The sequence below is a fragment of the Dasypus novemcinctus genome, chromosome 22, assembly GCF_030445035.2.
Source record: "Dasypus novemcinctus isolate mDasNov1 chromosome 22, mDasNov1.1.hap2, whole genome shotgun sequence".
Lineage (NCBI taxonomy): Eukaryota > Metazoa > Chordata > Mammalia > Cingulata > Dasypodidae > Dasypus > Dasypus novemcinctus.
The window spans coordinates 72959317-72985881 of record NC_080694.1 but is presented as its reverse complement, the minus strand read 5'-3'; the positions used below and the strand labels follow the sequence as shown (position 1 = coordinate 72985881).

Below are 26565 nucleotides of genomic sequence, written 5' to 3'. Positions count from 1 at the left end.
ATGACTCCCGGGGAAGAGCCTCCCTGGTTCTGAGGGATTACTACCAAGTACCAGCTGATGATGTAACTAGAAAATGTCCTTGAATAAAAGGGTCAACTTGGACCAGCAGAATATCTCAGTCTACATGTACTACCAGGAGTTAAAAATGTTTTTTTGACCTAAATCAAGGGGGAAATGGAAAGGACAGATGAGTATATATGGCTATGAGTCTTCAAAAAGAGCTGGGAGGTTATCATAGGGGTTACCCTTATGCACACCTCAGTAGAGTCCCAGAGACAGATAAAGTAGATACAACCCCAGGTATTGGTTCTTCTGAGGGCTACAGAGACCCACAGGTTCTATGGTCATGGCAGATGGAGTTCAGTGCCATGTCAGTTAGCCCTTCTTTGGAGTTTGTGTTTCTGTGTGATGGAGCTGGACTCAGATGTGATCTTTTTTCATAAGCCTCTCCTGTTACTTTTACCAGAAATGTAGTTGGTGCTGGGGTTAAATATATACCCAGGGGAATCTCAATCTCTGGACTAACCATATGATAGCTAGGCCCTGAGCCTCAATAGACTTTAGGTCCTACACTCTGGTTTGTTGGACTTACCCCACTCAGCTAACATGAAGTTGAAGAAGGTCAACCACCACACCATGGAGCCAAGAATGCCTACAAAAGCAGGAGGATTGCATCCAGCATCCAAGTAGAATCTAAGCCCCTCTTGATATAGATGTGGAGTGGACACAATCCTTCCAAATTGTGTCCACAGGATGGAGGAATAGAATATGGATGAGAGTGGACTTACTGATATTCTATTCATGAACTATAGTGATTAGCAATCGAAGAAAATGTGGCACTGGTGTGGAGAAAGTGGCCATGGTGGCTGCTGGATGTGGGGAATGGGAAGAAGAAATGAGATGTGGAGGCATTTTAGGGACTCAGAGTTGCCCAGGGTGATGCTGCAGGGACAGTTATTGGGCATTGTATGTCCTCCCATGGCCCACTGGTTGGAACGTGGGAGAGTGTGGGCTATGATATGGACCATTGACCATGAGGTGCAGTGATGTCTGAGATGTATTCACCAAATGCAATGAATGTCTCATGATGATGGAGGAGATTGTTGCTATGGCAGGAGGAGTGGGGTGAAGGGGGGTGGGGGATATATGGGAACCTAATATTTTTAAAATGTAATATTAAAAAAATAAAGACAAAAAGACAAAAAAAATAACCAAGAGACATCTAAAAAAAAAAGAAAACAAATATCAAAATGGGTGAAGTAAGAACTGCCTTTACAGTAATAATATTGAATGTTACTGGAATAAACTCCCTAAGTAAAAGACACAGACTGGAAGAATGGATAAAAAAGTATGAACCATCTCTATGATGTCTTCAAGAGACTCACCTTAGACACAAGGTTACAAATAGAAAGTGAAAACCTGGAAAAAGATATTCTGTGCACGCAGTAATAAAAAAAAAAGCTGAAATAGCTATATTCATAATGGGTGGAATAGACATTAAAAGCAAAACTGTTATTAAAGACAAGAAAATACATTATATATTAATAAAAAGGCAATTCACCAGGAAGAAAGAACATTATAAATGTGTATGCACCTAACCAGGATACCCAAATTACATTAAACAAATACTGGCAGGACTGAAGGGAGAACAGATGTCTCTACAATAATAGTTGGAGACTTTGTTACACCACTCTCATCATAGTATAGTACAACTGAGCAGATGATCAATAAAGAAACAGAAAGCTTGAATAATATGATAAATGAACTAAACCTAATAGATATATACATAACTTTGTATCCCAAATATCAGGATATACATTCTTCTCAAGTGCTCATGGAACTTTTCCCAGGATAGATCATATTTGGGTCACAAAACAGATCTCAGTAAATTTTAAAAGACTGAAATTATATAAAGCACCTTCTCTACTTTTTGGAATAAAGCTGGAAGTCAACAACAGGCATAAAAAGGGAAAATTCATAAATATATGAAAATTAAACAACAGAGTCTTAATAAACAGTGAGTCAAAGACTAAATTGCAAGATAAATGAACGAATATCTAAAGAGAAGTGAAAATGAGAGCAGAACATATAAAAACTTAAGGGATGGAGCAAATCAGTGCTGAGAGGGAAATTTATAGCACTCAATGCTAACATAAAAAAGAAGAAAGCTTTAAAACCAATGGCTTAACTACACAGCTTGAAGAACTAGAAAAAGAAGAGCAAACTATTCCCAAAGCAATGAGAAGGAATGAAATAATGATGAGCAGAGCAGAAAAAAATGAAATTGTGATCAAAATCAACAGAAAAAATTATTAAAACCGAAAGTTTGTTCTTTGAGAAAACCAATAAAATTGACAAACCATCAGCTAGATTGACAAAGAAAAGAATCAGAAATGAAAATGAGGACATTACTACTGACCCCTCAGGAATGAAAGAGGTCATAAGAGGATACTATGAACAACTGAACATCAACAACTAGGAAACATAGATGAAATGGACAAATTCTAAAAACACACAAGCAATCTGTACTGACCCTTGATGAAATAGAAGAACTCAACAAACCAATTACAAGTAAAATAGATTGAAGCAGTTGTATTAGTCAAGGTTCTCCAGGAAAACAGAATCAACAAGAGATATCTGTCAAAATATGCGATTCTACAAGAGTCTCTTATGCAGCCCTGGGGATGCACAACTCCAGGTTCCACAGGCAGGCTGCAACCAGGGGCCTGCAATGAACATCCAATGAAGGTTATTTCTGAGTTCTGCGTGATGTTGGCTTTCCAAAGATGAGCTGGGAAATTCTTTCTCAATGCTGGAATCACTTCCCCTTTTAAGGCATTCAACTGATTGGGTGAAGTGTCACTCACTGCTGATGGCAATCTCCATGACTGATGTAATTATAACCAGTTATCTGTGATTTACCATTGCAGTAAAGTCAATGGTGACTGAAGTCCATAAATGCCCTTGTACTACTATTAGCTGAGTGCTTGATTTTTTTTTCCAGACTGTGTGACTCTTTATTCTTTTGATTTTTAGTTCTTGTAACCTCGTAAGATTTTTTTTTCTTTTAGATCTCACACCTCCAAGCTCCTCACTATTTCTCAAACTCTAACTATGCAAGTTCTTAGGTAGTAAAGATACACATGGAACTGAAAATGATCATTAAAATAGGAAATTACGGTTTCATCCAGAATAAAAATATATAGAGCCATCATAATAGACATAAATATTAAAATCTTACTCAAACATCTGTATAAGAGAGAGCCAACATTACACGAGACAAAATTTCAATTGGAGGTTGAACCTTTTTAAATTCATTTTTAAAAAATATTAAATTCAAAAAATATGAGGTCCCCATGCACCCCCCACCCCCCACCTCACTACTCCCCCCTCAGCAACACTTTCCCCCATCATCATGACACATCCATTGCATTTGGTGAATACATCTCTGAGCATCACTGCACCTCATGGTCAGTGGTCCACGTCATAGCCCACACTCTACCACGTTCCATCCAGTGGGCCATGGGAGGATCTACAGTGTCCAGTAATTGTCCCTATAGCACCACCCAGGACAACTCCAAGTCCCTAAAACACCTCCACATCTCATCTCTTCCTCCCATTCCCCACACCCAGCAGCCACCATGGCCACTTTTTCCACACTGATGTCACATTTTCTTTGATTACTAACCACAATAGATCATGAATAGAATATCAATAAGTCCACTCTAATTCTTACTCTATTCCTCCATGCTGTGGACCTTGGAATGCTTGTGTCCACTCCACATCTATATCAAGAGGGGGCTTAGATTCCACATGGATGCTGGATACAATCCTCCTGCTTTCAGTTGTAGGCACTCTTGGCTCCATGGTGTAGTGGTTAACCTTCTTCATCTCCATGTTAGCTGAGTGGGGTAAGTCCAAAAAACCAGAGTGTCAGGAGCTGAAGTCTGTTGAGGCTCAGGGCCTGGCTATCATATGGTCGGTCCAGAGATTCAGATCCCCTAGATATATCTTAAACCCCAGCACCAACTACAATTCTGGTAAAGTAGCAGGAATGGCTTGTGAAGAGATCACATCTGAGTCTAGCTCCATCACGCAGATACACCAACTCCAGAAAGGGCCAAATGACATGGTAGTGAACTCCATCTGCCATTACCATAAAACCTGTGGGTCTCTGTAGCCCTCAGAAGAACCAATACCTGGAATTGTATCTACTTTATCTGTCTCTGAGACTCTGCTCAGGTGTGCCTAAGGGCAACCCCTCTGATAACCTCCTGGCTCTTCTTTAGAGACTCATAGCAATATAAACTCCTTTGTACTTTCCATTTTCCCCTTGATTCGGGTCCAAAAGCATTTTTAACTCCTGTTATTATATGTAGACAGGAATATTCCGCTGGTCCAATTTGGACCTTTTATTCAAGGTCATTTTCTAGTTACATCATCTGCTGGTACTTGGTAGTGATCCCTCAGTGCCAGGGAGGCTCATCCCTGGGAGCCATATCTCATGGTGGGGGGAAGGCAATGCATTTACATGCTGAGTTTGGCTTCAAGACTGGCCACATTTGAGCAACAGGGAGGCTCTCAGAACAGAACTCTTAGGCACACTGCTGCTCTAGACCTTATTCTTATTTCAGGTGAACAGGCTCACAAGCATAGTCATTAGTATCAGGGGCTCAATGTTGGACCCTCATTCCTTCCTGGTCCTTGCTGTTGCACCCGAGGGACTGCCACTGTTCCCCTAGGGACCATGACAGAGCCCCTCTGGCCAGGAACCCAGCAGCCCCCCAGCTGTTGATTTTAATTGTTTCCACTGTGAATATATCCAAAAACTTCCATGCTCCCCAGACATATGCCCTGTAGAACTCCCTGCCAACCATGTGTCCCCTGTCAATAACATCCCACACCAGTATTCCTCCGCTGCCATTGCTGAACCACTCTGTGATCCAAAACTTCCTGAAAAGTGAAGCACAATATAATGCCAGGTTCCCTTAATAGTAAAATGGAATACAGCGATGAGTTTAAAGGTTAGATATAGAATACATATTAATTTGGAAAAATTCTACATCCTATTTTTTTCTTTTCTTTTTTCTCAATTATTGAACTTCTTTTCACAAGAGCCATAGATCACAGTAATTCATATATACAATATACAGTACTCCCACATATCCAACATAAAACCTTTTCCCTTCCACAGCAATAATCTTTTAACTTATTCATATCATATTTACTGAAACTGATGTACAGATATTGAGACAATAGCTTTCAAACAAGGTAACATTTGTGTTTACATTGTCATTTATACTTTAGCCTATACAGTCTCCTAAATTTTTTAGTTATCCTATGTTTTACATTATGGTTTACATTATAAGTCTGTTGTCTCCTATATATTTTTGGTGTAATATTACATGTTTTATATCGATCCTTGTGTACTCTTGTGAAACACTTCTTTTGCCCTCACATTTACTTTGGTTTCATCTATTCAATATCTATTTCCCCCTCCCCTTGGGGCCCCCAGTGACAGTCAATCTTCATTTCTTGAGGAACCATGTTCAGAGATACTTGCAACAGTGTTGAGGGCTTGACTTGCTCAACTACCCTAATGCCCTGGGAGACAACATTTCTCTTGAGAGATACAGTTCCCTCTATTTGATGGCATCAGTCCTCCCTAGGTTGTGAGTCTACCTTCGCTCTCATTATACGGGTCTCTACACAATGGTATAACCCACTCTGGCAAAATGAGCATTCAGATATTCCCTAGGAGTCTGTCCTACATCAGATTATCCCCTTTGAGTATCTTAAACAGGTAACTTCCCTAACTATATTTTGAAAAGGTTTTCTCAGCATTATACTCTCAACCAACACCTGACAATCTCCTATGTTTGTATGTTGCCCCAACCTCCCCCCAATTTCTTGGGCAATATTACCCATCCGCCCATCCCTAGCCCCCCTCAAACCCCCAAAGCCCCACCCAAAGTTAACCCTATGCCCCCATTTTACCCCTTCCTTGTACACATACTTACCTCCAGCTTATGATTTCACCCATGTAGATGTCAGCTTACATCCTTGCTCTACCCCCTGATTTCCTGTAAGCCTATCTTCAAGTCTCTAACACTCTGAGGCAGCTTGCTTATTTCATATCATTGAGTTCATGTAGTATTTGTTCTTCAATGCCTGGGCTGCTTCACTCAACATAAGGTTCTCATGATTCATCCATGTTATCATGTGTGTTTGTAGTGTATTTGTTCTTAAAGCCAAGTAGTATTCCATTGTATGTATATATCACATTTTATTTATCCATTCATCTGTTGATGGGCATTTGGCAATAGTGAACAATGTTGCTATAAACATTGGTGTGCACATATAGGTTTGTGTCCCTGCCTTCAGTTTTGCTGGGTGTATACCCAGCAGTGGAATTGCTGGGTCATATGGCAAATCTATGGTTAGTTTTTTGAGAAACCGCCAAACTGTCCTCCAGAATGGTTGGATACTTCTGCATTCCCACCAGCAGTGGATGAGTGTTCCCATTTCATCACATCCTCACCAGCATTTGTATTCTTCTGTTTTTTTTGTAGTTGCCAATCTTATGGGAGTAAGATGGTATCTCATTGTAGTATTGATTTGCATTTCCCTGATAGCCAAAGATTTGGAGCATTTTTTTCATGTAATTTTTAGCCATTTGTATTTCTTCTTTGGAGAAGTGTCTGTTTAAATCTTTTTCCCATTTTTTAAAGGGGTTGTTTATCTTTTTATTTTCAAGATATAGGAGTAATTTATATATGCAAGTATAAGTCTCTTATTGGATATATGGTTGCCAAGTATTTTCTCCCATTGTGTAGGTTCCCTTTTACTTTCTTGACAAACTCCTTTGAGGTGCAGAAGGCTTTAATTTTGAGGAAGTCCCATGTATCTATTTGTTCTTTTGCTGCTTGTGCTTTTGGTGTGATATTCATGAAGCCATTTCCTATTACAAGGTCTTGTAGATGTTTCCCTACATTGCTTTCCAAGGTCTTTATGGTCTTGGCTCTTATATTTAGGCCTTTGATTCATCTTGAGTTGATCTTTGTATAAGGTGTGAGATGGTAATCCTCTTTCATTCTTTTACATATGGATATCCGGTTCTCCAGGCACCATTTGTGGAATAGGCCATTCTCTCCCAGTTGAGAGGGTTTGGTGGCTTTATTGAATATTATATGGCTATATATATGAAGTTCTATATCAGAATTTTCAATTCAATTCCATTGATCTGTGTGTCTCTCCTTAAGCCAATCCCATGCTCTTTTCACTACTGTAGCTTTGTAGTATGTTTTGAAGTCTGGTAGTGTGATTCCTCCAATTTTGTTTTTCTTTTTCAATATGTCTTTGGCTATTCGTGGCCTCTTCCCTTTCCAAATAGATTTCATAGTTTTTCTAGTTCCTTAAAGAAGGCTGTGTTGATTTGTATTGGGATTGCATTGATTGTGTAGATCAGTTTTGGTAGGATAGACATCTTAATAATATTTAGTCTTCCTATGCATGAACAGGGAATATTCTTCCATTTATTTAGGTCTTTGATTTCCTTGAACAGTCTTGTACAGTTCTTGGTGTATAAGTTTTTTACATCTTTAGTTAAATTTATTTGTAAGTATTTGATTTTTTAATTTACTATTGTGAATGGTATTTGTTTCTTGATGTCCTCCTGATCTTGCTCATTATTCGTGTGCAGAAATGCTACTGAATTTTGCGCATTGATCTTATAACCTGCAACTTTACCAAACTCATTTATGGGTTCTAGAAGCTTTGTTGTAGATCTCTCAGGGTTTTCTATGTATAGGATCATGTCATCTGCAAATAATGAAATTTTGACTTCTTCCTTTCCAATTTGAATGCCTTTTATATCTGGTTCTTGCCTCAGTGCTCGAGCAAGTACTTCTAAGACAATGTTAATAGAGGGGGAGAGAGTGGGCATCCTTGTCTTGTTCCTGACTATAGAGGGAAGGATTTTAGGATTTCTCCATTGTAAACGATGTTGGCTGTGGGTTTTCATATATACCCTTTATCATGTTCAAAAAATTTCCTTGTATTCCGATCTTTTGGAGTGATTTTATCAAGAAAGGGTGCTGTATTTTGTCAAATGCTTTTTCTGCATCTATAGATAAAATCATGTGATTTTTTTCCTTCAATCTGTTTATATGATGTATCACATGGATTGAGTTTCTTATGTTGAACCATCCTTGCATACCTGGGATGAATCTCACTTGGTTGTAGTGTATAATTCATTTAATGTGTTGTTGAATATGATTAGCAAGTATTTTGTTAAGTGTTTTTGCATCTAGGTTCATTAGAGAAATTGTTCTGTAATTTTCCTTTCTTGTGGTGTCTTTGTTTGGCTTTGGTACTAGGGTAATGTTGGCATCATAGATTGAGTTAGGCAATGTTCCTTCTGTTTCAATTTTTTGGAAGAGTTTCAGCAGGATTGGTGTTAGTTCTTTCTGGAATCTTTTGTAGAATTCACCTGGGAAGCCATCTGGCCCTGGGCTCTTCTTAGTTGGGAGGTTTTTAATGACTGATTCTATATCTTTACTTGTGATGGTTTGTTGAGATCATCAGTTTCTTCTTTCATCAATATAGGCTGCTTATGTGTTTCTAGGAATTTGTCTATTTCCTCTGAATTGTCATTTTTGTTGGAATATAGTTTTTCAAAGAATCCTCTTATGATAGTCTTTATTTCTGTGTGGTCAGTGGTGATATCTCCTTTCTCATTTCTTATTTTGTGTATTTGCATCTTCTCTCTTTTTTTCTTTGTTAGTCTCGCTTAAGGTTTGTCAATTTTGTTGATCTTCTCAAAAAACCAGCTCTTGGTCTTGTTTATCTTTTCAAGTGCTTTCTTATTTTCTATTTCATTTAGTTCTGTTCTTATCTTTGTTATTTCCTTCCTTCTTCTTCCTGTGTGATTACTTTATGTTTTTTTTCTAATTCCTCCAAATATGCATTTAGTTCTTCAATTTATGCTCTTTCTTCTTTTTTGATGTATGAATTTATGGCTATAAATTTCCCCCTCAATACTGCTTTTGCTGCATCCCATAAATTTTGGTATGTTGTGTTATCATTATCATTTGTTTCAATGTAATCATTGATTTCTTTTGAGATTTCCTCTTTGACCCACTGTTTTTCTAAGAGTGTGCTGCTTAATTTCCATATCTTGGTGTGAAATCAGGGCCGCTGGCCCTTGCAGATTTCCAGCTTCACTCCACTGTGCTCAGAGATATTATTTGTATGATTTCAATCTTTCTGAATTCATTAAGCCTTTCTTTGTGGCCTGCATATGGTCTATCTTGGAGAATGATCCATGTGCACTTCAGAAAAATGTATATCCTGCTGTGTTTGGGTGTAATGATCTGTATATGTCTATTAGATCCAGCTCCTCTAATATACTGTTCAAATATTTTGTTTCTTTAGTGATTCTCTTTTGAGATGTTCTGTCCAGAGTTAATAGTGGTATATTAAAATCTCCCACTGTAATTGTAGATGCATCTATTCTTTCACTTAGTTTTTCCAGCATTTTCCTCACATATTTAGAGGTGCTCTTGTAAGAGCATAAATATTTATGATTGTTCGTTCTTCTTGAGAGATTGTCCTTTTCACTAATATGTAGTATCCTTCTTTGTCTCTCACAATTGTTTTGCATTTAAAGTCTATTTTGTCTGATAGTAATATAGCTACTCCTGCCTTTTTTTGGTTATTGTTTGCTTGTAAGATTGTTTTCCAACCATTCAATTTCAGCCTCCATGAATCGCTGGGTGTAAGAAGTGTCTCTTGTAGACAGCATATAGATGGGTCATATTTCCTTATCCAATGTCCCAGTCTGAATCTTTTGATAGGTGAGTTTAATCCATTGACATTCAGCATTATTACTTTATTTATGTTAGCCATATTTTGATTGGATTTGTGTTTGTCATTTTTGTTGTTTGTTTGTTTTCTTCTCTTTTTGTCTTTTTTGTTCCTCTTTCACTCTCCTCCCACTCTGCCTGTCGTATTTTTTCCTTTCTTCCTGCAGAACTTCCTTTAGAATTTCTTGAAGGGGAGGTTTCTTGTTGGCATACTCTTTCAATTTCTGTTTATCTGTGAATATTTTGAACTCTCCATCATTTTTGAATGCTAGTTTAGCTGGATAGAGTATTCTTGGTTGGAAATTTTTTTCTTTTACTACCTTGCCTATATCATACCACTGCCTTCTTGCCTCCATGGTTTCAGATGAGAAATCAGCACTTAATCTTATGGAGCTTCCCTTGTATGTGATGGTTTTCTTTTATCTTGCTGCCTTTAGAATTTTCTCTTTGTCTTGAATGTTGGATAATTTGAGAAGTATATGTCTTGGGGTGGGCCTGTTGGTGTTTTTGATGTTTGGGGTGCATTGTGCTTCTTGGATATGTACATCTGTCTCTTTCAGTAGATTTGGGAAGTTTTCAGCCATTATTTCCTGCAACACTCCTTCTGACCCCTTTCCCTTCTCTTCTCCTTCTGGGATGCCTATAATAAGTATGTTTGTGCGTTTTGCATTGTCATTCAGGTACCTAAGTCCTAGCTGGATTTTTTCTATCTTTTTATCGATCAATTCTACTATCTGTTTGATTTCCGATGTACTGTCTTCCACATCGCTAATTCTCTGCTCTGCCTCTTCTAATCTGCTGCTATTTGCTGCGAGTGTATTTTTGATGTCTTGAACTGTGGTGTTCATTCCCATCATATCTGTTATCTTTTTGTGTATGTCTGCAATTTCCCCTCCAATGTTGTCTTCATATTGTTAACCTCTTCCTTTACTTCATTAAATTTGTCTGTGATATATGTTCAGAGATCTTTAATTATTTGTGTGAAGTTCTGCTCCCCTCCCTGGTTTTTAGTTTGTTCATTGGATTCAGCCACGTTTTCTTTATTACTGGTTTGGTTTGTAGATTTTTGTTGCTATCTGGTCATCATTTTATCTTGATGGGTTTAATCAGTTCCTGAGTTTCTTTGTCTAGTCTTGGGGATTAATTAGCTGTTGTTTCTGTGTAAGTGCTGTATCTTCTCTTTGTCACTTTGTTCTTCTTATCCTAATTTCTTATTGCTGGCTGAGTTCACTTTGAAGGAAAATATTAGGGCCAGGGAAAGGTAATTGTGTAAGAAAGGAAAATATGTAAAGTGGTATTAGTGATAAATGTTAACAGAACAATATGAGATCTAGTAGGATGGATATTAGATTCATGTAAGTTGTGTAGAGTTATAGCAGTAAGTAGAGTACTTATAATGAGGTAGTTGACTGAATATGGGAGGAATATGGTATGAATTAAAAAGCTAGTGTTTTCATGAGAGAGGGAAAGAGAAAGGAAAGGCAATAGTTTCAAGAGTGGATATAAGATAGAAAACAGAACAAAGGTATTAGAAATTAAGAGTTAGACAATTTGGGGATGAAAGAAAGGGAGGTGGAATATAGGAGAGACAGTAGATGATGGCGGATATCAAGATGTGGGGGAAAGGGAATAGTGTAGGTAGCCAAATTCAATTCACACAGAAATGAGGCAATGGAGGATGAGGAAATCCAGCAACTGTAAGGTGTTCCCTGCAGTACCTATTGTGTAATTAAGATAAAATAAAATAAGAAGAAAATGAGGGACAAGAGAAAAGAGAAAGAAAAAGAGAGAAGAAAGAAAGAAAGAAAAAGATGGGGGGTGGGTAAAGAAAAGGGAGGGGAACAAGTAAGGAAAAGAAAAGAAGATATAGAACACCAACAACAGCAATGAGAAAAAACCCCTAAATAAATGAAAAAAAAAAAAAGACCTTGGGGGATACAATGGGAGAAAAGACTAGGAAATAATGCAATATTAGCAACCAGGACAATAAAAAATAAAAAATTAAAATTAAAATAAAATTTAAAAAATGCAAACATTGAGGGCTAGGACAATCAAGGACCTCAGATGGGCCTCAGGGTGTCGTGGATTCAGGGATGGAAAGTCTCTGATATTCCAGACTCAAGAGGTGTGAGTCTCTGGGGTGCGGTCCACGAGGGTTTAGGGAACACAGACCTGACAACCTCAAATCTGGTTAACAGGGAGCCTGGGAGCACCAAGTGCAACACAGCCTTCAGGGATCCCCGCAGCTGGGTGCCAGCCCTATGGGAGAGGTCACATCTGCAAACTCTGACCTCTTTGTCCGAAACCCGCAATTCCCCCTCTCTCTCGGGTCTCTTTTGTGGCTGTATTTCCAATTCAACTTCAGGACACCTCCCACCCTGCAAGCCCCCAAAACTGCCAGTTGAGGGTGCCTCTATATTGCAGCCAATTTAAGGATGCTGCAAATCCACAGCCAGGCCTAGGGGGCGGGGCTCTAGCCGGAAGCACTGTATCAGTGTCCTAAACCGAAAATCCCACTCCTCGCAAAAGATTCCCCTAATTGGCTTCCAGATGCCTCCCACCCTGCAATCCCACAAAATAGCCTCCTGGTGACTTCTCTTTACTGCCAGCGATTTAATGTCACTGCAGATCAGCAGCCGGCCTTGGGGGCAGGGCTCTAGATGGAAGCGCTGTTATTCGTGTCAGAAATCAAAAATTCCCTGCCTCGCAAAAACTCCCATCTGTCTCACCAAATCGGTTTGTGAAGACCTCCTGCCCTGTTAGCCCCCTAATTGCCCACTCAGGGCCTATGAATTCCCCAGTACCACAGAGCCTCCAGGAATCACTGCTGCAGGGCTGGTTCCGCAGTTCCGCCTCCCCAGCGGGGAGCGTCCCCTGCGCAGCCCCTAACTCCATGTAAGAGAGCCTCAATTTTATCTTTTACATGAATTTTCTCTGTTACCTTCCCACGAAATTGATGTCCAGACACCTCCTGCCCTGCAAAATCCCAAAACAGCCTGGTCCTGAAGAATATCTAACGCTGCCCAGCCACTTCTTTGCAGGAGAGACTATCAGATGCACTCACTCAACCACCATCTTGCCCCCTCTCTTCTGTTTGTTGATTCTATTTCCCACCTCCTGCATATTTGTTAATTTTTCTTTGTTAACATTGTGATTTCTTCATCATGGGGCACTGGACTTTGTTGTATTGTGTATTAACTTGTGTTACTTTTTTTGATAAGTGGTTTAGTTATTTGTCATATATTCATCTTTTGAAGACTTGTATTTTATTTGTTTTTAATGGCCCTGAGCCTCAGGTTTGCAACTCCTGCCCTCTGGTTTATTGGACTTACCCTGATCAGCTAACAGGGAGGTGAAGTAGTTCAACCACCACACCATGGAGCCAAGAGTGCCAACAACTGCAAGCAGGAGAATTGCATCCATCATCCATGTGGAATCTAAGCCCCCTCTTGATATAGATGTGGAGTGGACACAACAATTCTAGGGTCCACAGGATGGAGGAATATAGTATATATTGGAGTGGTCTAATGGTGTTCTGCTGTGGAACTGTTGTGATTAGTAATGGAAGAAATTATTGCTTTATTACATAAAGCATTGATATGGAGAAAGTGGCCATGGTGGCTGCTGATGGTAGGGAGAGGGAAGAAGAGATATGATGTGGGGGCATTTTCTGGATTTGGAGTTGTCCTGGGTGGTGCTGCAGGGATAGATGCTGGACATTGTGTGTCCTGCCATGGCCCATTAGGTGGACTGGGGGAGAGTCAAACTGCAATGTAAACCATTTTCCATGTAGTGCAGCAGTGCTCCAAAATGTATTCACCAGGTGCAGTGGGTGTGCCATGATGGTGGAAGAGGTTGTTGATGTGGGAGGAGTGGGGTGAGGGGGATGTGGGGTATATGTGGTCCTCATATTTTTTCAAATGAAACATTTAAAGGAAAATAAAGAAAAAAAGGTGGGTCCAGAAACGCTTGTAGTTTTGCGTTAAGTTAACCCCACTGCTATCCTCACAGTGACTCTATCTGAAACCCTATGTTAGTATGGGTTGTTTATTTGTTTGTTTGTTTGTTTTAGGTACTGGGAGCCAGAGATTGAAATTAGGACATTGCATGTGGGAAACTGGTGCTGAACCATTGCATTTTTCATTTTTTCGCTTGTTTTTTTTTTTTTTAAAGGAGAACCAGGAATTGAACCCAGAACCTCCCATGTGAAAAGCAGGCACCCAGCTACTTGAGGCACATCTGCTCCTGTTAGCAGGTTTTATACCCAGGCTCTTGTGACTTGATATATACACAGCCCTGTGTGAGTTCCAGTAAGTGTTGGTTATTGCTCTGCAATGGTTGGCTGCCTTGGCCTAGGTGAACTTGGGTTTCTGACACCTAGATTTGGTAAGCCATCTGGAACCTGATCAGTTTCTCCTCCAGGTGCTGTGACTTAGAAACTGCATCCTAGAGTTTGGGGCAATTTTTGGGCTTACACTTTTTGTTTCTATTCTCTCAGGGGTCTTGGTCATGAGCAGCCTGCAATGACTTCAAAATCACTGCTTCATTAATTTTGTTCTATGTTTTAGATGTTTAAAGCAGTAGAGAAAATCTGTCCCTAATTACTTCATTAAGAGAATAGTGGAACACAAAAAGCATTACTTTATGTGTTTATTAGAGTAGTTGTGGGTGCAAAAAGCAGTGGTTTTGAAGTTTTGTGAGATGCAGATTTTTAATTTATTTTTCTTTGAGGACATGTATAGCTATTTCTGATAGCAATGGCATTAGTGAGATACAATTCTAATTTAAGCACTAATTTAGTATTTAGTCCTAATAATCAAGGCACAATGTATATAGATGGTAATTCCTTCCAGGGCTGGTCATTATCATCAGTTGACATAGTGCTGACATTTCTCTGTTCCTCTGTGATAAAAAGCAGAGAAAATATTTTAATGTGTAGTGTTTTGGTTTGCCAAAGGGGTGCTGATGCAAAGTGCCGGAAATCTATTGGCTTCTATAAGGAGAATTTATCTGGGATAAAAACTTACAGTTCCAAGGTCATGGAAAATCCAAACTGAGTCACCATCAGTGATGCTTTCTCACTAGATTGAGCTACTACTGATCCCAGCGTGTTGCCACATGGTGAAACAAGATGGCTTCTGATCTCAGCCTAGGTTTGTCCTTCCCCTCTGGCTTTCTCTCTCAGGCTCAACTCTCTTTCCAATTTCAGCTGCAAGCGGTCATAGTGCTTGTCTGTAGGGCTTCCTATACCAGTCTTAGCTGGTCTGCCTTTTTCCAAGTTCAGCTGCAAGCTATCAGGCAAATGGCTCCTCTCTTCCTGGGACCTCAGCTGTTTGAGCCTTCTCCTTCCTGTTATATGGCAGGATCAAAAATGACAGAGTTCTCTCTTCCTGTGTGTCCTTATGAGTCGGCTTATAAACAGGTAATCTAACCAAAGGCCCCTCAGTTGAATGTAATGCAATCAAAGGGTATTTGAGAAATAGGTAATCTTACTTTTTTTTATTCATAAAATAATCTCAAGGACACATGTGGTGTCTTCGTGTACATCTCTGTTGCAGAGCTAGTTATCCTATTCCTTTACTTTTAAATATGCTTTCCTATTTCTACATCATTTTCATTGTTTTGAATATCTTCAGTTAAGAAAGGTTGTGAAAGTCTTTCTCTTTTACCCCTGACCTATTCATTTCTCTTTTTTGTTATGGAAGATGGTCACCTTACTTGCAACCCCCTTATTATAACAGCATGAATAGCAAAGACAGCAAAAACCTGAGTTTTGTAATGAAGAAGTGGTTTCCTTTTTTAAAAATGGACTTTTTAGGTATGAACAACAGGTACATATATGGAAAAGCAAAAGAAAGTGTTCACTCTGGCTAGTAAACAAAAATGGAATGTGACAATATTCATTTACCTATCATACAAGATGAAAATATAAGTAAAAATGTTCATAAGCAGTGAAAACGCAAAACCTACTGTTGGCTTTTTTTTTTGAGTGAAATAGCTGTATATGGGTACAGATACCTTCAACTGCTAAGTATTTTGGCATATGCCTCCAAATGTTCCAACTCAGTGTGAAAGTCAGAATGTCATAATCTAGCAAGTGTTAAAAACTGGATAATCCCTAGCAGAAAATCAATTTTGTTAATTTTATGTTAAACCATAGGTGATGATTAAGAGCCATGAGAATCTATCAATAACTTTTTAATCCAGTGCCTTCATATTGAAGGGTAATTAATATAATTATTACAGGTAAAAGTATTCAGGAGTTCCTATTTTCATCTGCCAGTGTGATCCCAAATTGCTTTAATGCTCAAATAATTACACTCTAAAAACGAGCTTAATATCAACAAGCTTATTTTATTATTCATGAAATAGTGTTTTCAAGTTATTCTCAAATCAAACAATCACACATTTTAATTTGCTTAAGTCATGTCCAAAATGAATGTTTATTCTATCAGAAAATGAGTAGATACTGTAGCTTCTTTGATAATATTTAAATTCATCTTTAAGAATAAAAATACCATGTTGCAAATTATTATTTCTTTATGTTTATTGAGATTTCAGATAATTAAGGAAAAAGAATCACTCTGGTTATTGGTAGGGTCATTGGTAGGTATGTAATCTGAGATTTTACCAAATGAATACAAATACCCACATTCACCCTTTACAACATGCAGTGAACATACTTACCCAGAAGGAAATGGAACACACCACTCCAAAGTCTTTTGTACCGTTTGCCACCACTAGGCTCTAAAAGAAGAAAATGGAAGGGTGGAAATAGAAGGTCTAATTTTGAAATTTGAGAAATTTTATAAGACTTTACAAATCAGCTTTCTTTTCTATTCCCCTTGTTTTCTACCTACCTATTTGGAGGTGTTTGGCTTTGGTGACGTGTGGAAAATGGAGTGAAGCCGGCAGGGTTGCAGTGAAAGGAGTGCTAGACTTGGAATTGGGTTTGGGTCTGATTCTGCTGATTATTAGCTCTGTGATCATAGATAGGCTTCTTAATTTTTAATTTACAATGGTGAGAATAGCTCTCTGCCAAGATTTTAGAAAGCGTTAAGATGAAGATATATTGCTAAATATAAATTGCTATGCAAAATTGCATCATTATTAAGATTTATCATGCTCTTGCTAAGATTTATATGATAATATTAAACATTTGACACTTGTGCTTGCTATATTCTAAATATGATGTTCAATGCTTTATCTAAATCAGTTAATCTCAACTAAATATGGTATCATCTCAATTTTATAGCAATGGAAAATGAGAATATGGAGATGGTAAGCAACTAGCTCAAGGTCACAGCACGAGTAAGTGGTGGCTAAGATTACAAACTCAGGTGTCCTCACACAAATGCTGTGATCTTAGATGCGTGGTTCCTCTATGAGAGCTCTTTCTGGGGTGCTCAAACTGTGGGGAAGTCCCTGGCAGATCCGAGGAGAAACGATACAATTTTGAGATTCCACCAGTTTAGCCCAGCTCATTTAACCCCCAGGAGAAGGAAGATCTCGATTTGGTCCACTCTCTCTGGACAGGAGGGAAAGGAACCCCTTTAGCTCTCTAGGCACTGGGAAGCTTTGCTCTCTTAACCTCAGGCCAGAGCAATCTAAGGGTCAGACGTCATTGCCTCCTGAGGCACTGGGCAGTGTAAGCTGCTCTGTGTGCAGTCAGCCCCTCGAGTCTGTGCATTAGGGGAGGTCCATGGGAGCTGCCTGCTAGAGCTGCCTCTTACTCAGTGAGTCCAGGGCTAGTTAGAAAAAAGGCGCCCAGCTGTGCATTACAAGTAATGGGTTTAATCTTGAGACTGTTATAGGCCATGCTCAGCTCATTTACAAGACATTTTTCAGAAATTAGTTTTTCTAGATATTACCTGACGTTATCAGCCAAACTCTGCGATGCCAATTTAACCAAACTGTTCCTCTGCAGGGCAGGTTACAAAACAAGCAGCTTTGAAAGACCTCCCAGTGGTGTGAGCTTATTGCCCCCACACAGCGACATGTTTTGTAATTATCACCTTAAAAAATTAAAACATTACGCAAGGTGATATATAAATATCAGCGGTTTATTTTCTAACTGCTATACAGTGTTCTACTGTCTGAAAACACAATTTCCCTTTAATGACAGGCACTTGGCTATTTCCATTTTTTGCTGTCATGAGCACGGAAGCAAGAGCCCCTTTGTGCCCCCTTGTGTAGGCATGTGGGAGTTTCTTTAGGACGTATTAAATGTGATCACTAAATTATAGACGATGTTCAGTTTTCACGAGCTGATCTCCATGGTGACTGAATCAACACACACCCTACCTGGAGGGAATTAATTCTTATTATTTGCTCCTAATACTTTTAATTTTTGCTAAACCAGTGGATGTGGAATCATATTCCAATATTTTAAAATTTGAATATTCCTGATTTCATGAAGCTGAGCACATATTTACATTTTTAAAAACATTTTTATTTTTTAAAGGTAATTAGATTACACAAAATGTTACATAAAAAATATAAGGGATTCCCAAATGCCCCACTCCCTACACCTCCAACCTTCCCCATATTAACAGCTTCTTTCATTATAGGGGTACATTCATTACAATTGATGAACACACTGAAGCATTACCACTAAAGATGGATTACAGTTTTAATGGTCATTTGATTTTCTTTCTCTCTGAATTGTCTGTTTAGCATTCTTTGTCAACTTTTCCAGCTTTTTTATTGATTTATGGTAGCCCTTTTCCTTTTTATAGATGTACTTCTGTTTTGCCTTAGAAAGAATGCAACAGCTATACTTTTGTGCTGCATGTTTCCTAGTCTGCCTTACTTTTAACATCACTAATGGTGTTTCTTTCATGCAGAAGTGTTTTTGAAAATTTTTATATTAATGTGCTTCAAATGCAGCTGTGTTTTCTCAGTGACTCTCATTTTATTGTGCCATGGATATATTCTCCTATATATTTTTCTAAATGCTTAAAATTTTTACTTTACATGTTCAAGGCCCCAGTTCCTCTGTCATTTTCTGAGAGGAGGAGAAATGATGGGAAATTATTATCAAGTTTTATCTTTTTTAAAAATAAAATAGTAGTTTTTCTATAACTGATTTTTCTCCGCTTGATACATAATGGCACCTCTATCAAATTTCAAGATGTCAAATATAAGTGGATCTGTTTATAAACCACCTAAGCTGTTTTCTAGGCTTCATTGTAAATATTTATGTTGGTAACATAAGGTGTTTTTTAAATTTTTAAAAATTTTTAAAATTATCTTTGTAAAGTTAATAGATCACACAAAACCTTACAATAAAAATCATAAGAGGTTCCCATATACCCCACACCCCTCACCCCACTCCTCCCACATCAACAACCTCTTTTATCACTGTGGCACATTCATTGCATTTGGTGAATACATTTTGGAGCACTGCTGCACCACATGGATAATAGTTTACATTGTAGTTTACACTCTCCCCTGGTACATTCAGTGGGTTATGGCAGGAAATATAATGTCCAGCATCTGTCCCTGCAATACCATTTAGGACAAATCCAAATTCTGAAAATGCCCCCACATCACATCTCTTCTTCCCTCTCCCTGCCCTCAGCAACTACTCTGGCCACTGTCTCCACATCAATTCTACAATTTCTTCCGTTATTAGTCACAATAGTTCTATAGTAGAATACCAGTAAGTCCACTCTAATCCGTATTTTATTCCTCGAACCTGAGGACCCTGGGATGGTGATGTCCACTCCACCTCTACATCGAAACGGAGCTTAGATTCCACATGGATGATGGATGCAATTCTGCTTGCATTTATAGGCACTCTCGTTTCCCTGGTGTGGTGGTTGACCATCTTCACTTCCCTGTTAGCCAACCTGGTTAAGTCCAATGAACCAGAGAGTAGGAGTTGCAACTCTGCTGAGGCTCAGGGCCTAGCTGGCACATGGACAGTCCAGAGATTCACGTCTCCTGAGTATACACCAACCCTAGTTTACATGGCTAAGAGTCTTCAAAAAGGAATCAGGAGGTCATAAGAGGGGTCGCGCTTACACATGCCTCAGTAGGACTCAAGAGACAGCCAGAGTAGATACAACCCCAGATACTGATTCTCCTGAGGGCCACAGAGACCCACAGGTCCTAGGATCATGACAGATTGCTCTGGAGTTCAGTGCCTTCCCTGTGCACCTTACTTTAGAATTTGTGTTCCTGAGTGTGATGGAGTTGCACTCAGAAGTAAACTTTCGAAGCAAGAGAATGATCTAGGAACTAACAGTGAACTCAGAGGTGGATGAGCATTGTAGTTGATGGTTCAGATGGAAAAGTGTGCTTCTGTGAACTAGAGCAGATGAACATCAATAGTGCAGGGCAGTGGGAATGTGGAGAAGCATGGGAAAAATACAATTGGTGTGACCTATGGATGGTGGTTAACAGCAATACCATAATATTCTTGCATCAATGCCAAAGGTGTACTGTGTTGATAAGGGGAGGGTGGGGTGTGGACATGGGAAGAGTGTGCCAAATGCATGCTATGGACCATGGTTCATGGTAATAGTATGATGGTATTACCTCATAATCCATAACAAATATTCCACTATGGTGTAGTGTGTTGGTGAAGGTGTGTTAGTACGGGAATTATACAAATGTGCATGATTGTTTTATAAGTTCACAAGCTCTGTAATAAAAATATACTGTAAAAATAATAGGGTATATTTTGGGAAAAATACACCAAATGTAAGATATGGACTACAATTAGTAATATTTTGATGATTCTTTTGCATAGTTTGTATCAAATGTTTCACAGCAATGCAAGGTGTTGGTGGTGGGATGATATATGGTACCCCTGTATGATGCTATGTATGTTTATTTTTGTAAGGTCACAACTTTTACTATATACTTAATGTTTATGTATATCCATGTGTGAATTATATGCTTCAATAAAAGAAAAGTAAATACATATATAAAAAAAAGAAGTAACCTTTCTACACATGCCTTTTCTGTCACTTTTACTGAACCTGTGGTTGGTACTAAGGGTTGGTGTATACGCAGGTAATGTATGCTTTTAATCACAATAATTTGACAAGATATGAAGAGTGGATAATCTCGTCTCTTCACCAATTTTTGTTTAGATATTGCATGACTACCTATTCCTTTGTGTTAATTTAGAATCATCTTGCCACTTTTTGTAAAAGAGAAAATATTTGAGTTTTGATAAATAGTAATCCTTGAACAAATACCCTACTGCAGGAAAGCAGAGTAAAATTCTGGAGATATGCGATTAGGGTTTGCAGACCTTGACTCTCATGATCACAGGTTCTTTCTGTTGTTCCTTGAAAAAGGACTATATACTTATTTAGAATTCTTATTAGTCACGGGCGTCTATATCTATCTATCATCCATCTATGCATCCATCTATCATCATCTATCATTCATCCATCATTTCTAACATCTATTGAGAGCACATTCACTTACAAATATTAACTTAATCTTCACATGAATAAAATGAAGTTTTTACTCTTTATGATTCTTATTATTATCATCTACATTTACAGAAGAAGAAACTGGGGCCCAGAAAGGCCAAGTAATTTGCCCGAGATGACAGTGCTATAGGGTAACAGAACCAGGATTCAACTCTCTGGAAACCTGGCTCCAGAATCTGTGATCTTCAATGTATATGCATACATGAAGTAATCACCACTGGTAAGGGTTTGTCTCTGGTAGGTTTTAAGAACAATCTGTCAGTTTCTCTTCCAATCTTAGCTAGGAATTATTGTGAGCTCAAGAAAAATTTTGAAAAATAATTTCTGAGGTCTTATCATCCTTTCTGCTAGCTTGCAGTTCCCCTGCAAGTGATAATTTTTTCTTGAACACCTGATTGTGGAAAACCCATTCCTATTACATCTTTTTAAAAATGCAGCCTGATAATCTTTGTCATTGAATTTGCCTTTTTGTCCATTTAATTTATTATAATTATTATGCATGAACATTTTTATGAAACAATGTTAACTCAATTTTGTGCTTTCGGTTTGCTCAAACTTTTTATGTCCCTCGTCTTCTTTTGGTTTGACTGAATATGTTTTCTCATCTAAGTTCCCTCTGTTATTTTGGAAGTTTGGTGCTATGCTTTTTTTTTCTTTTCTGTTTTTACCCATGAAATTGTAACACATATTTTTTTTTTGTATATAGGTTAAAAAATGCTACTTATTTCTTTTTTTTACATCAGCAAACATCATCAGGTTTCATATAGTCAACGCTTATTTACATTTACCAGGCATTGACCAGTGCTTTTGAGTTTATTTCTTCTTGCATCTCTTACATTTCAGCTGATTTCTCTTGCCTTCTATTTGAAGTATGTCCTTTAGGATATATGTTAGTGAAGTCCTGAGATGGTAAGTCTCATAATTTATTGTTTCTCTGAAAATATCCTTATTTTGTTCACTTAAGAGAAATATTTAGTTTCCTTATGTACCATTCTTTATGGATAAATATTAACTTTAAGTATAATTAGAATTTCACTTTACTGACTTCTGCTTTCATTGTCATGGAGATATTAGCTGACAGTCTAATTACTGCTCTCTTGAAGATAACTGTCTTTCCTGCTAGCTGTTTCTAAAGCTCTTTTCTCTTTTGCTTTTAAGATGTTTGGTTTGTCTGCTCTTCCTCTTTTCGCACCTCTCAAGTAGGATCATATATTTCCTCTGAGCTTAAACTTTATCATCTTTCAGCATTTGTTTTTTTCAGTATCTTTCAGTATTTGAATGTATTTCTCAATGTGATGACTTGCTTTGTATCTGCTAGGATTCCCAAGGGCACGTGCTATACCTTTTCTGTCTTCCATATTCTCCCCTCCTTTCTGTTTTAGTGAACAACACAAAGTTCTGCACAAGATTTTATTTTTGTTAAAAATGGCACAGGACTATGATATGGACCATTGACCATGAGGTGCAGTGGTGCTCTGAGATGTATTCACCAAATGCAGTGAATGTCTTATGATGATGGAGGAGATTGTTGTTATGGGGGGAGGAGTGTGGTGAGGTGGGTGGGAGGTATATGGGGACCTCATATTTTTTGAATGTAATATTAAAAAAATAAATAAAGACAAAAAATTTAAAAATGGCACAGTGTTATTATAACACACTAAAAGTGAAAATAAATGAATATTTATGGAAAACAAAATTTAGGAGATTAAGACCTTTGAGAGGAGATCCCAAGACATCCTCATCTGGAGACATTCAGAGGGGATTCAACTTGCTTAATTTCTAGTCAAAATAAGAAGAGGCAAATTTTTCTGATACAAATTTTTTTTTTGTCATAGGAGGCTTTGAGCAATCAAACTCTTTGTTAATTCAAAGAGGTAATCACTAAACCACAGCCTTGATTCTTGGATTTCCTTATGCACCAAAAAGCCATCTTTATTCAAAGGTATGAATAAACAGGTATAAAAAATACAGGGAATTAGCACAGGTGGTAGGTAGAACAAAGGAGATTACATTAAAGGGAGATTTTTTTTTAACAGAAAGGACTTGAGGCCATTATGGAGAGAGAGAGTAACTGGGAAACCTCTTTGAATTTAGACTGTGGAAGTTACAAAGGGTAGAGCAAGTGGACTTAGGGCACAAGGTGTTAGCTAGAAAAGCTTTGAGTTCCTCATGTTTAAGAGTTCACTTTTTGTTTAAAATAGGTGCAGTTGCATATGTGCATTTACATGTGTTTTGTGTTTTTTGTGTGTATGTGGTTGAGTACTCCTCATTTCTTTTGTTCTGAAAAGGATTTAACCAGTGCCTTAAGGATATTTAGTTTATTTTCAATCTTATGCCATGCTTGAACGAATACCATGGTATATGTAATTTTGAACATGTACAAACCATCTAAAAACCAAATGATAGGAAGTGGGCTTGATAGCTCAAAGTCTGTGAGCATTTCATTTTTGATAGTTATTGGTCAATTGCCCTATAGACGTTGAATCAATTTGCACCTCCACCTCTAAGTAATTAACATCCTCAAATGTTTAATGTCTTAAACATTTTGACCTTTGTCAAAATTGTATATCATTGAAATTTAATTTGTTTTGCACATTTGTCCATTCTTTTCCCATTTGAAAAGTAATCTCTTAGGTTTCAGTTGATTCAGTTTGGAATGTTGTGCTGCAGTTTCCTTTTATTTCACTACCAACTTTTTCAGGCAAGATTTCTTCTGTTGAGATATTGATTTTCTACATTCTGATTTTTCTTATTATACCTCTACGTGGATGCAGAAATTTTCCTATTTACTGACATATTTGAACAAGTTTGGGTATCTGGGACAAAGTAATAGGGAGGATAAGGCAGCTTCCCAGGTTCTGGCTCAAGGTCCTTGGTCCTGGCAGCCCATGCTTTTTCCCTCCCTGCTCAATGCCTGCATCTTGCCTCACTCTTTTCTGATGTTTCCATAGCGACTTGCAGTCAATGTGAGGTGCTCTCTTTCCAGAGCTGACTATTCTGGCGTCTGCAGGGTCTCCTACAGTCGAGCCTTCTCAAGACTTGGAGTTTTTCCTTCCTGCACATGCTCTCCTTGTAAATTCCGTCAGCAATTCTGGTGGGCTGAGCTCACGCCACCTAATGCAGTCTCAAGTGTATGGTTAAAGTCTTCTAGGATCAGCAAAGGCTTAGGTTTTGGAGATTTTTCTTCTTTTTTGGCAAGTGAGAACATTTGGGTCTAGGCAATGGTCATTTCCAACTAGGACCCAGAAGTAATTGTGCCCACACCTCTATTGAAACAGGTTTTCAAATTGTTCAAATGTGTCTTTGATGGAGTTTGATCAAATATATTTATTTTTATGCAACAGGTGAAGCTGGACTGAGTTTTATTCTTCGTACTTTTTAATATGCCTTCTTTGACTATCTGACTTGACTTCTTATTCACTGCTTTTTAGGTTTCACAGCATTCTGAGTATCACTTATATCACACTTTATCACAGAATTTAGCATGTATTTCTATTTTGGTAATTATCTTGTAAATGAATACAACTCCTAACACTCTGCTCAACCAGGCTCACCCTTATATCCTTTCAGGTGGTAACCTGATCTACCTAACCCTATACCGTATACTGGGGCACATGTGCTAATTGTCGCTATTATCCTTCCTGCCAAAAGCATTGGAGAACATCACTGCAGGGAGTTTCTTTTGTTGGGACTGACCTGTGTTCAGAAATTGCAGCCTGTAATCTTCATAATTTTCCTCTTTCTATATCTGATGAAACTGTTTGGAAATGGGGCCATAATAGCGATTGTCATCACAGAGCCAAGGCTCCACTCCCCTATGTATTTTTTCCTGGGAATTCTTTCCTGCCTGGGTATCTGTTACTCTTTGGTGACTCTTCCCAAGCTCATGTCGAACCTCCTCTCTAAGCATAAGGCCATATCTTACCTCGGCTGCATCACTCAGCTGCACTTCTTCCACTTCCTGGGCTGCACCGAGGCCATCTTGCTGGCCATCATGGGCTTTGGCCATTTTGTGGCCATCTGCTACTGACTCTGCCACAACATCATCATGAGCCCTCAGGTGTGTGCTCTGCTGACAGCTGTGGCCTGGCTCACCAACTTCCTTTGCGCTCTGATGAATTCAGTCATGACTGCTCACCTGAACTTTTGTGGCTCTCAGAAACTCAATCACTTCTTCTGCGATGTCAAGCCCCTCTTGGAACTGGCCTGTGGGGACACACTGCTCAGTCAAAGGTTCTTTCCATTGTCACGGGCAGCATAGGCATGGGAGCTTTCCTTCTGACCCTCCTCTCCTACGTTTACATTATTGGCTTCCTTCTGCTTAAGAGCTGGTCCTGCAGCATGCTCCACAAGGCTCTGTCCACTTGTGCCTCCCACTTCGTGGTGGTGGGCCTCTTCTATGGGATTGTGTGCATCAACTACATTTCCCACATCTCTGCCAACTCTGTCATACAGGAGCGTTTTGTGACCCTCATACACCCCACTACCACCTCAGTCCTGAATCCACTAGTATACACCCTTAGGAATAAGGAAGTGATGTTGGTGCTGAGGAAGGTCTTTGGGAGGAGCTGTTTGCCTAAACATGGCCATTGACAGCTCTAGAACACATGCAAACTGCATGTGAATTTCATGATGTTCACTTCCTCATCCGTGATAAATCAATGCATTTATTGAATTTATATTCCTTTCAAAACTTGTTCTATGGTAAATGGGTTCTTCACTCAGACAAGCTAAATGAGTCATTGCTTAGTCATTTTTCTCATTTACTCATTCATTCAAAGTATTTTTTGAACCAATTCTGTGGCTGCCTGTAGGTAAAGCAAGATCGACAATGGCCCGGAGCTCACTGGGTAGTGAGAGGTACAGGAGAGGAGGACAGCGACAGATGGTGGTCATGTCAAAGGCATCTTTTTGGGTTGTTTTGAGTATTTTCACATTTATTCTAAGTGATAAAGGATGACATGGGGCGGTTTGAGCAAAGCAATGACTTGATACATCTTCTGTGCTGAAAGAATCCCACCTGTGCTGGGTTGAGAAAGAGTAATGGAGCAAGGATGGAATCCACTGGGAGACTCTGAAAGTCTTCTAGAGAACAGCTGAGGGAGGCTCGGACCAGGGTGATATGGTGGGGGTCATAGGGGTAATTAGATTCTGAGTGTATTTGGAACACATAAGTTTGCATATTTGCTGACAGCTTATGTGTGTGGTGTGCAAGTCAGGAAACAAGAATGAGCCTGAATTGT

The 26565-nt window shown here is 38.7% G+C and overlaps 1 pseudogene; it reads left to right on the top strand.

Annotated features, from left to right (window-relative positions):
- Nucleotides 1-25915, top strand: part of LOC105745629 (olfactory receptor 12D3-like) — a 39443-nt pseudogene extending 13528 nt beyond the window's left edge.
- Nucleotides 25916-26565: the final 650 nt, after the last annotated feature.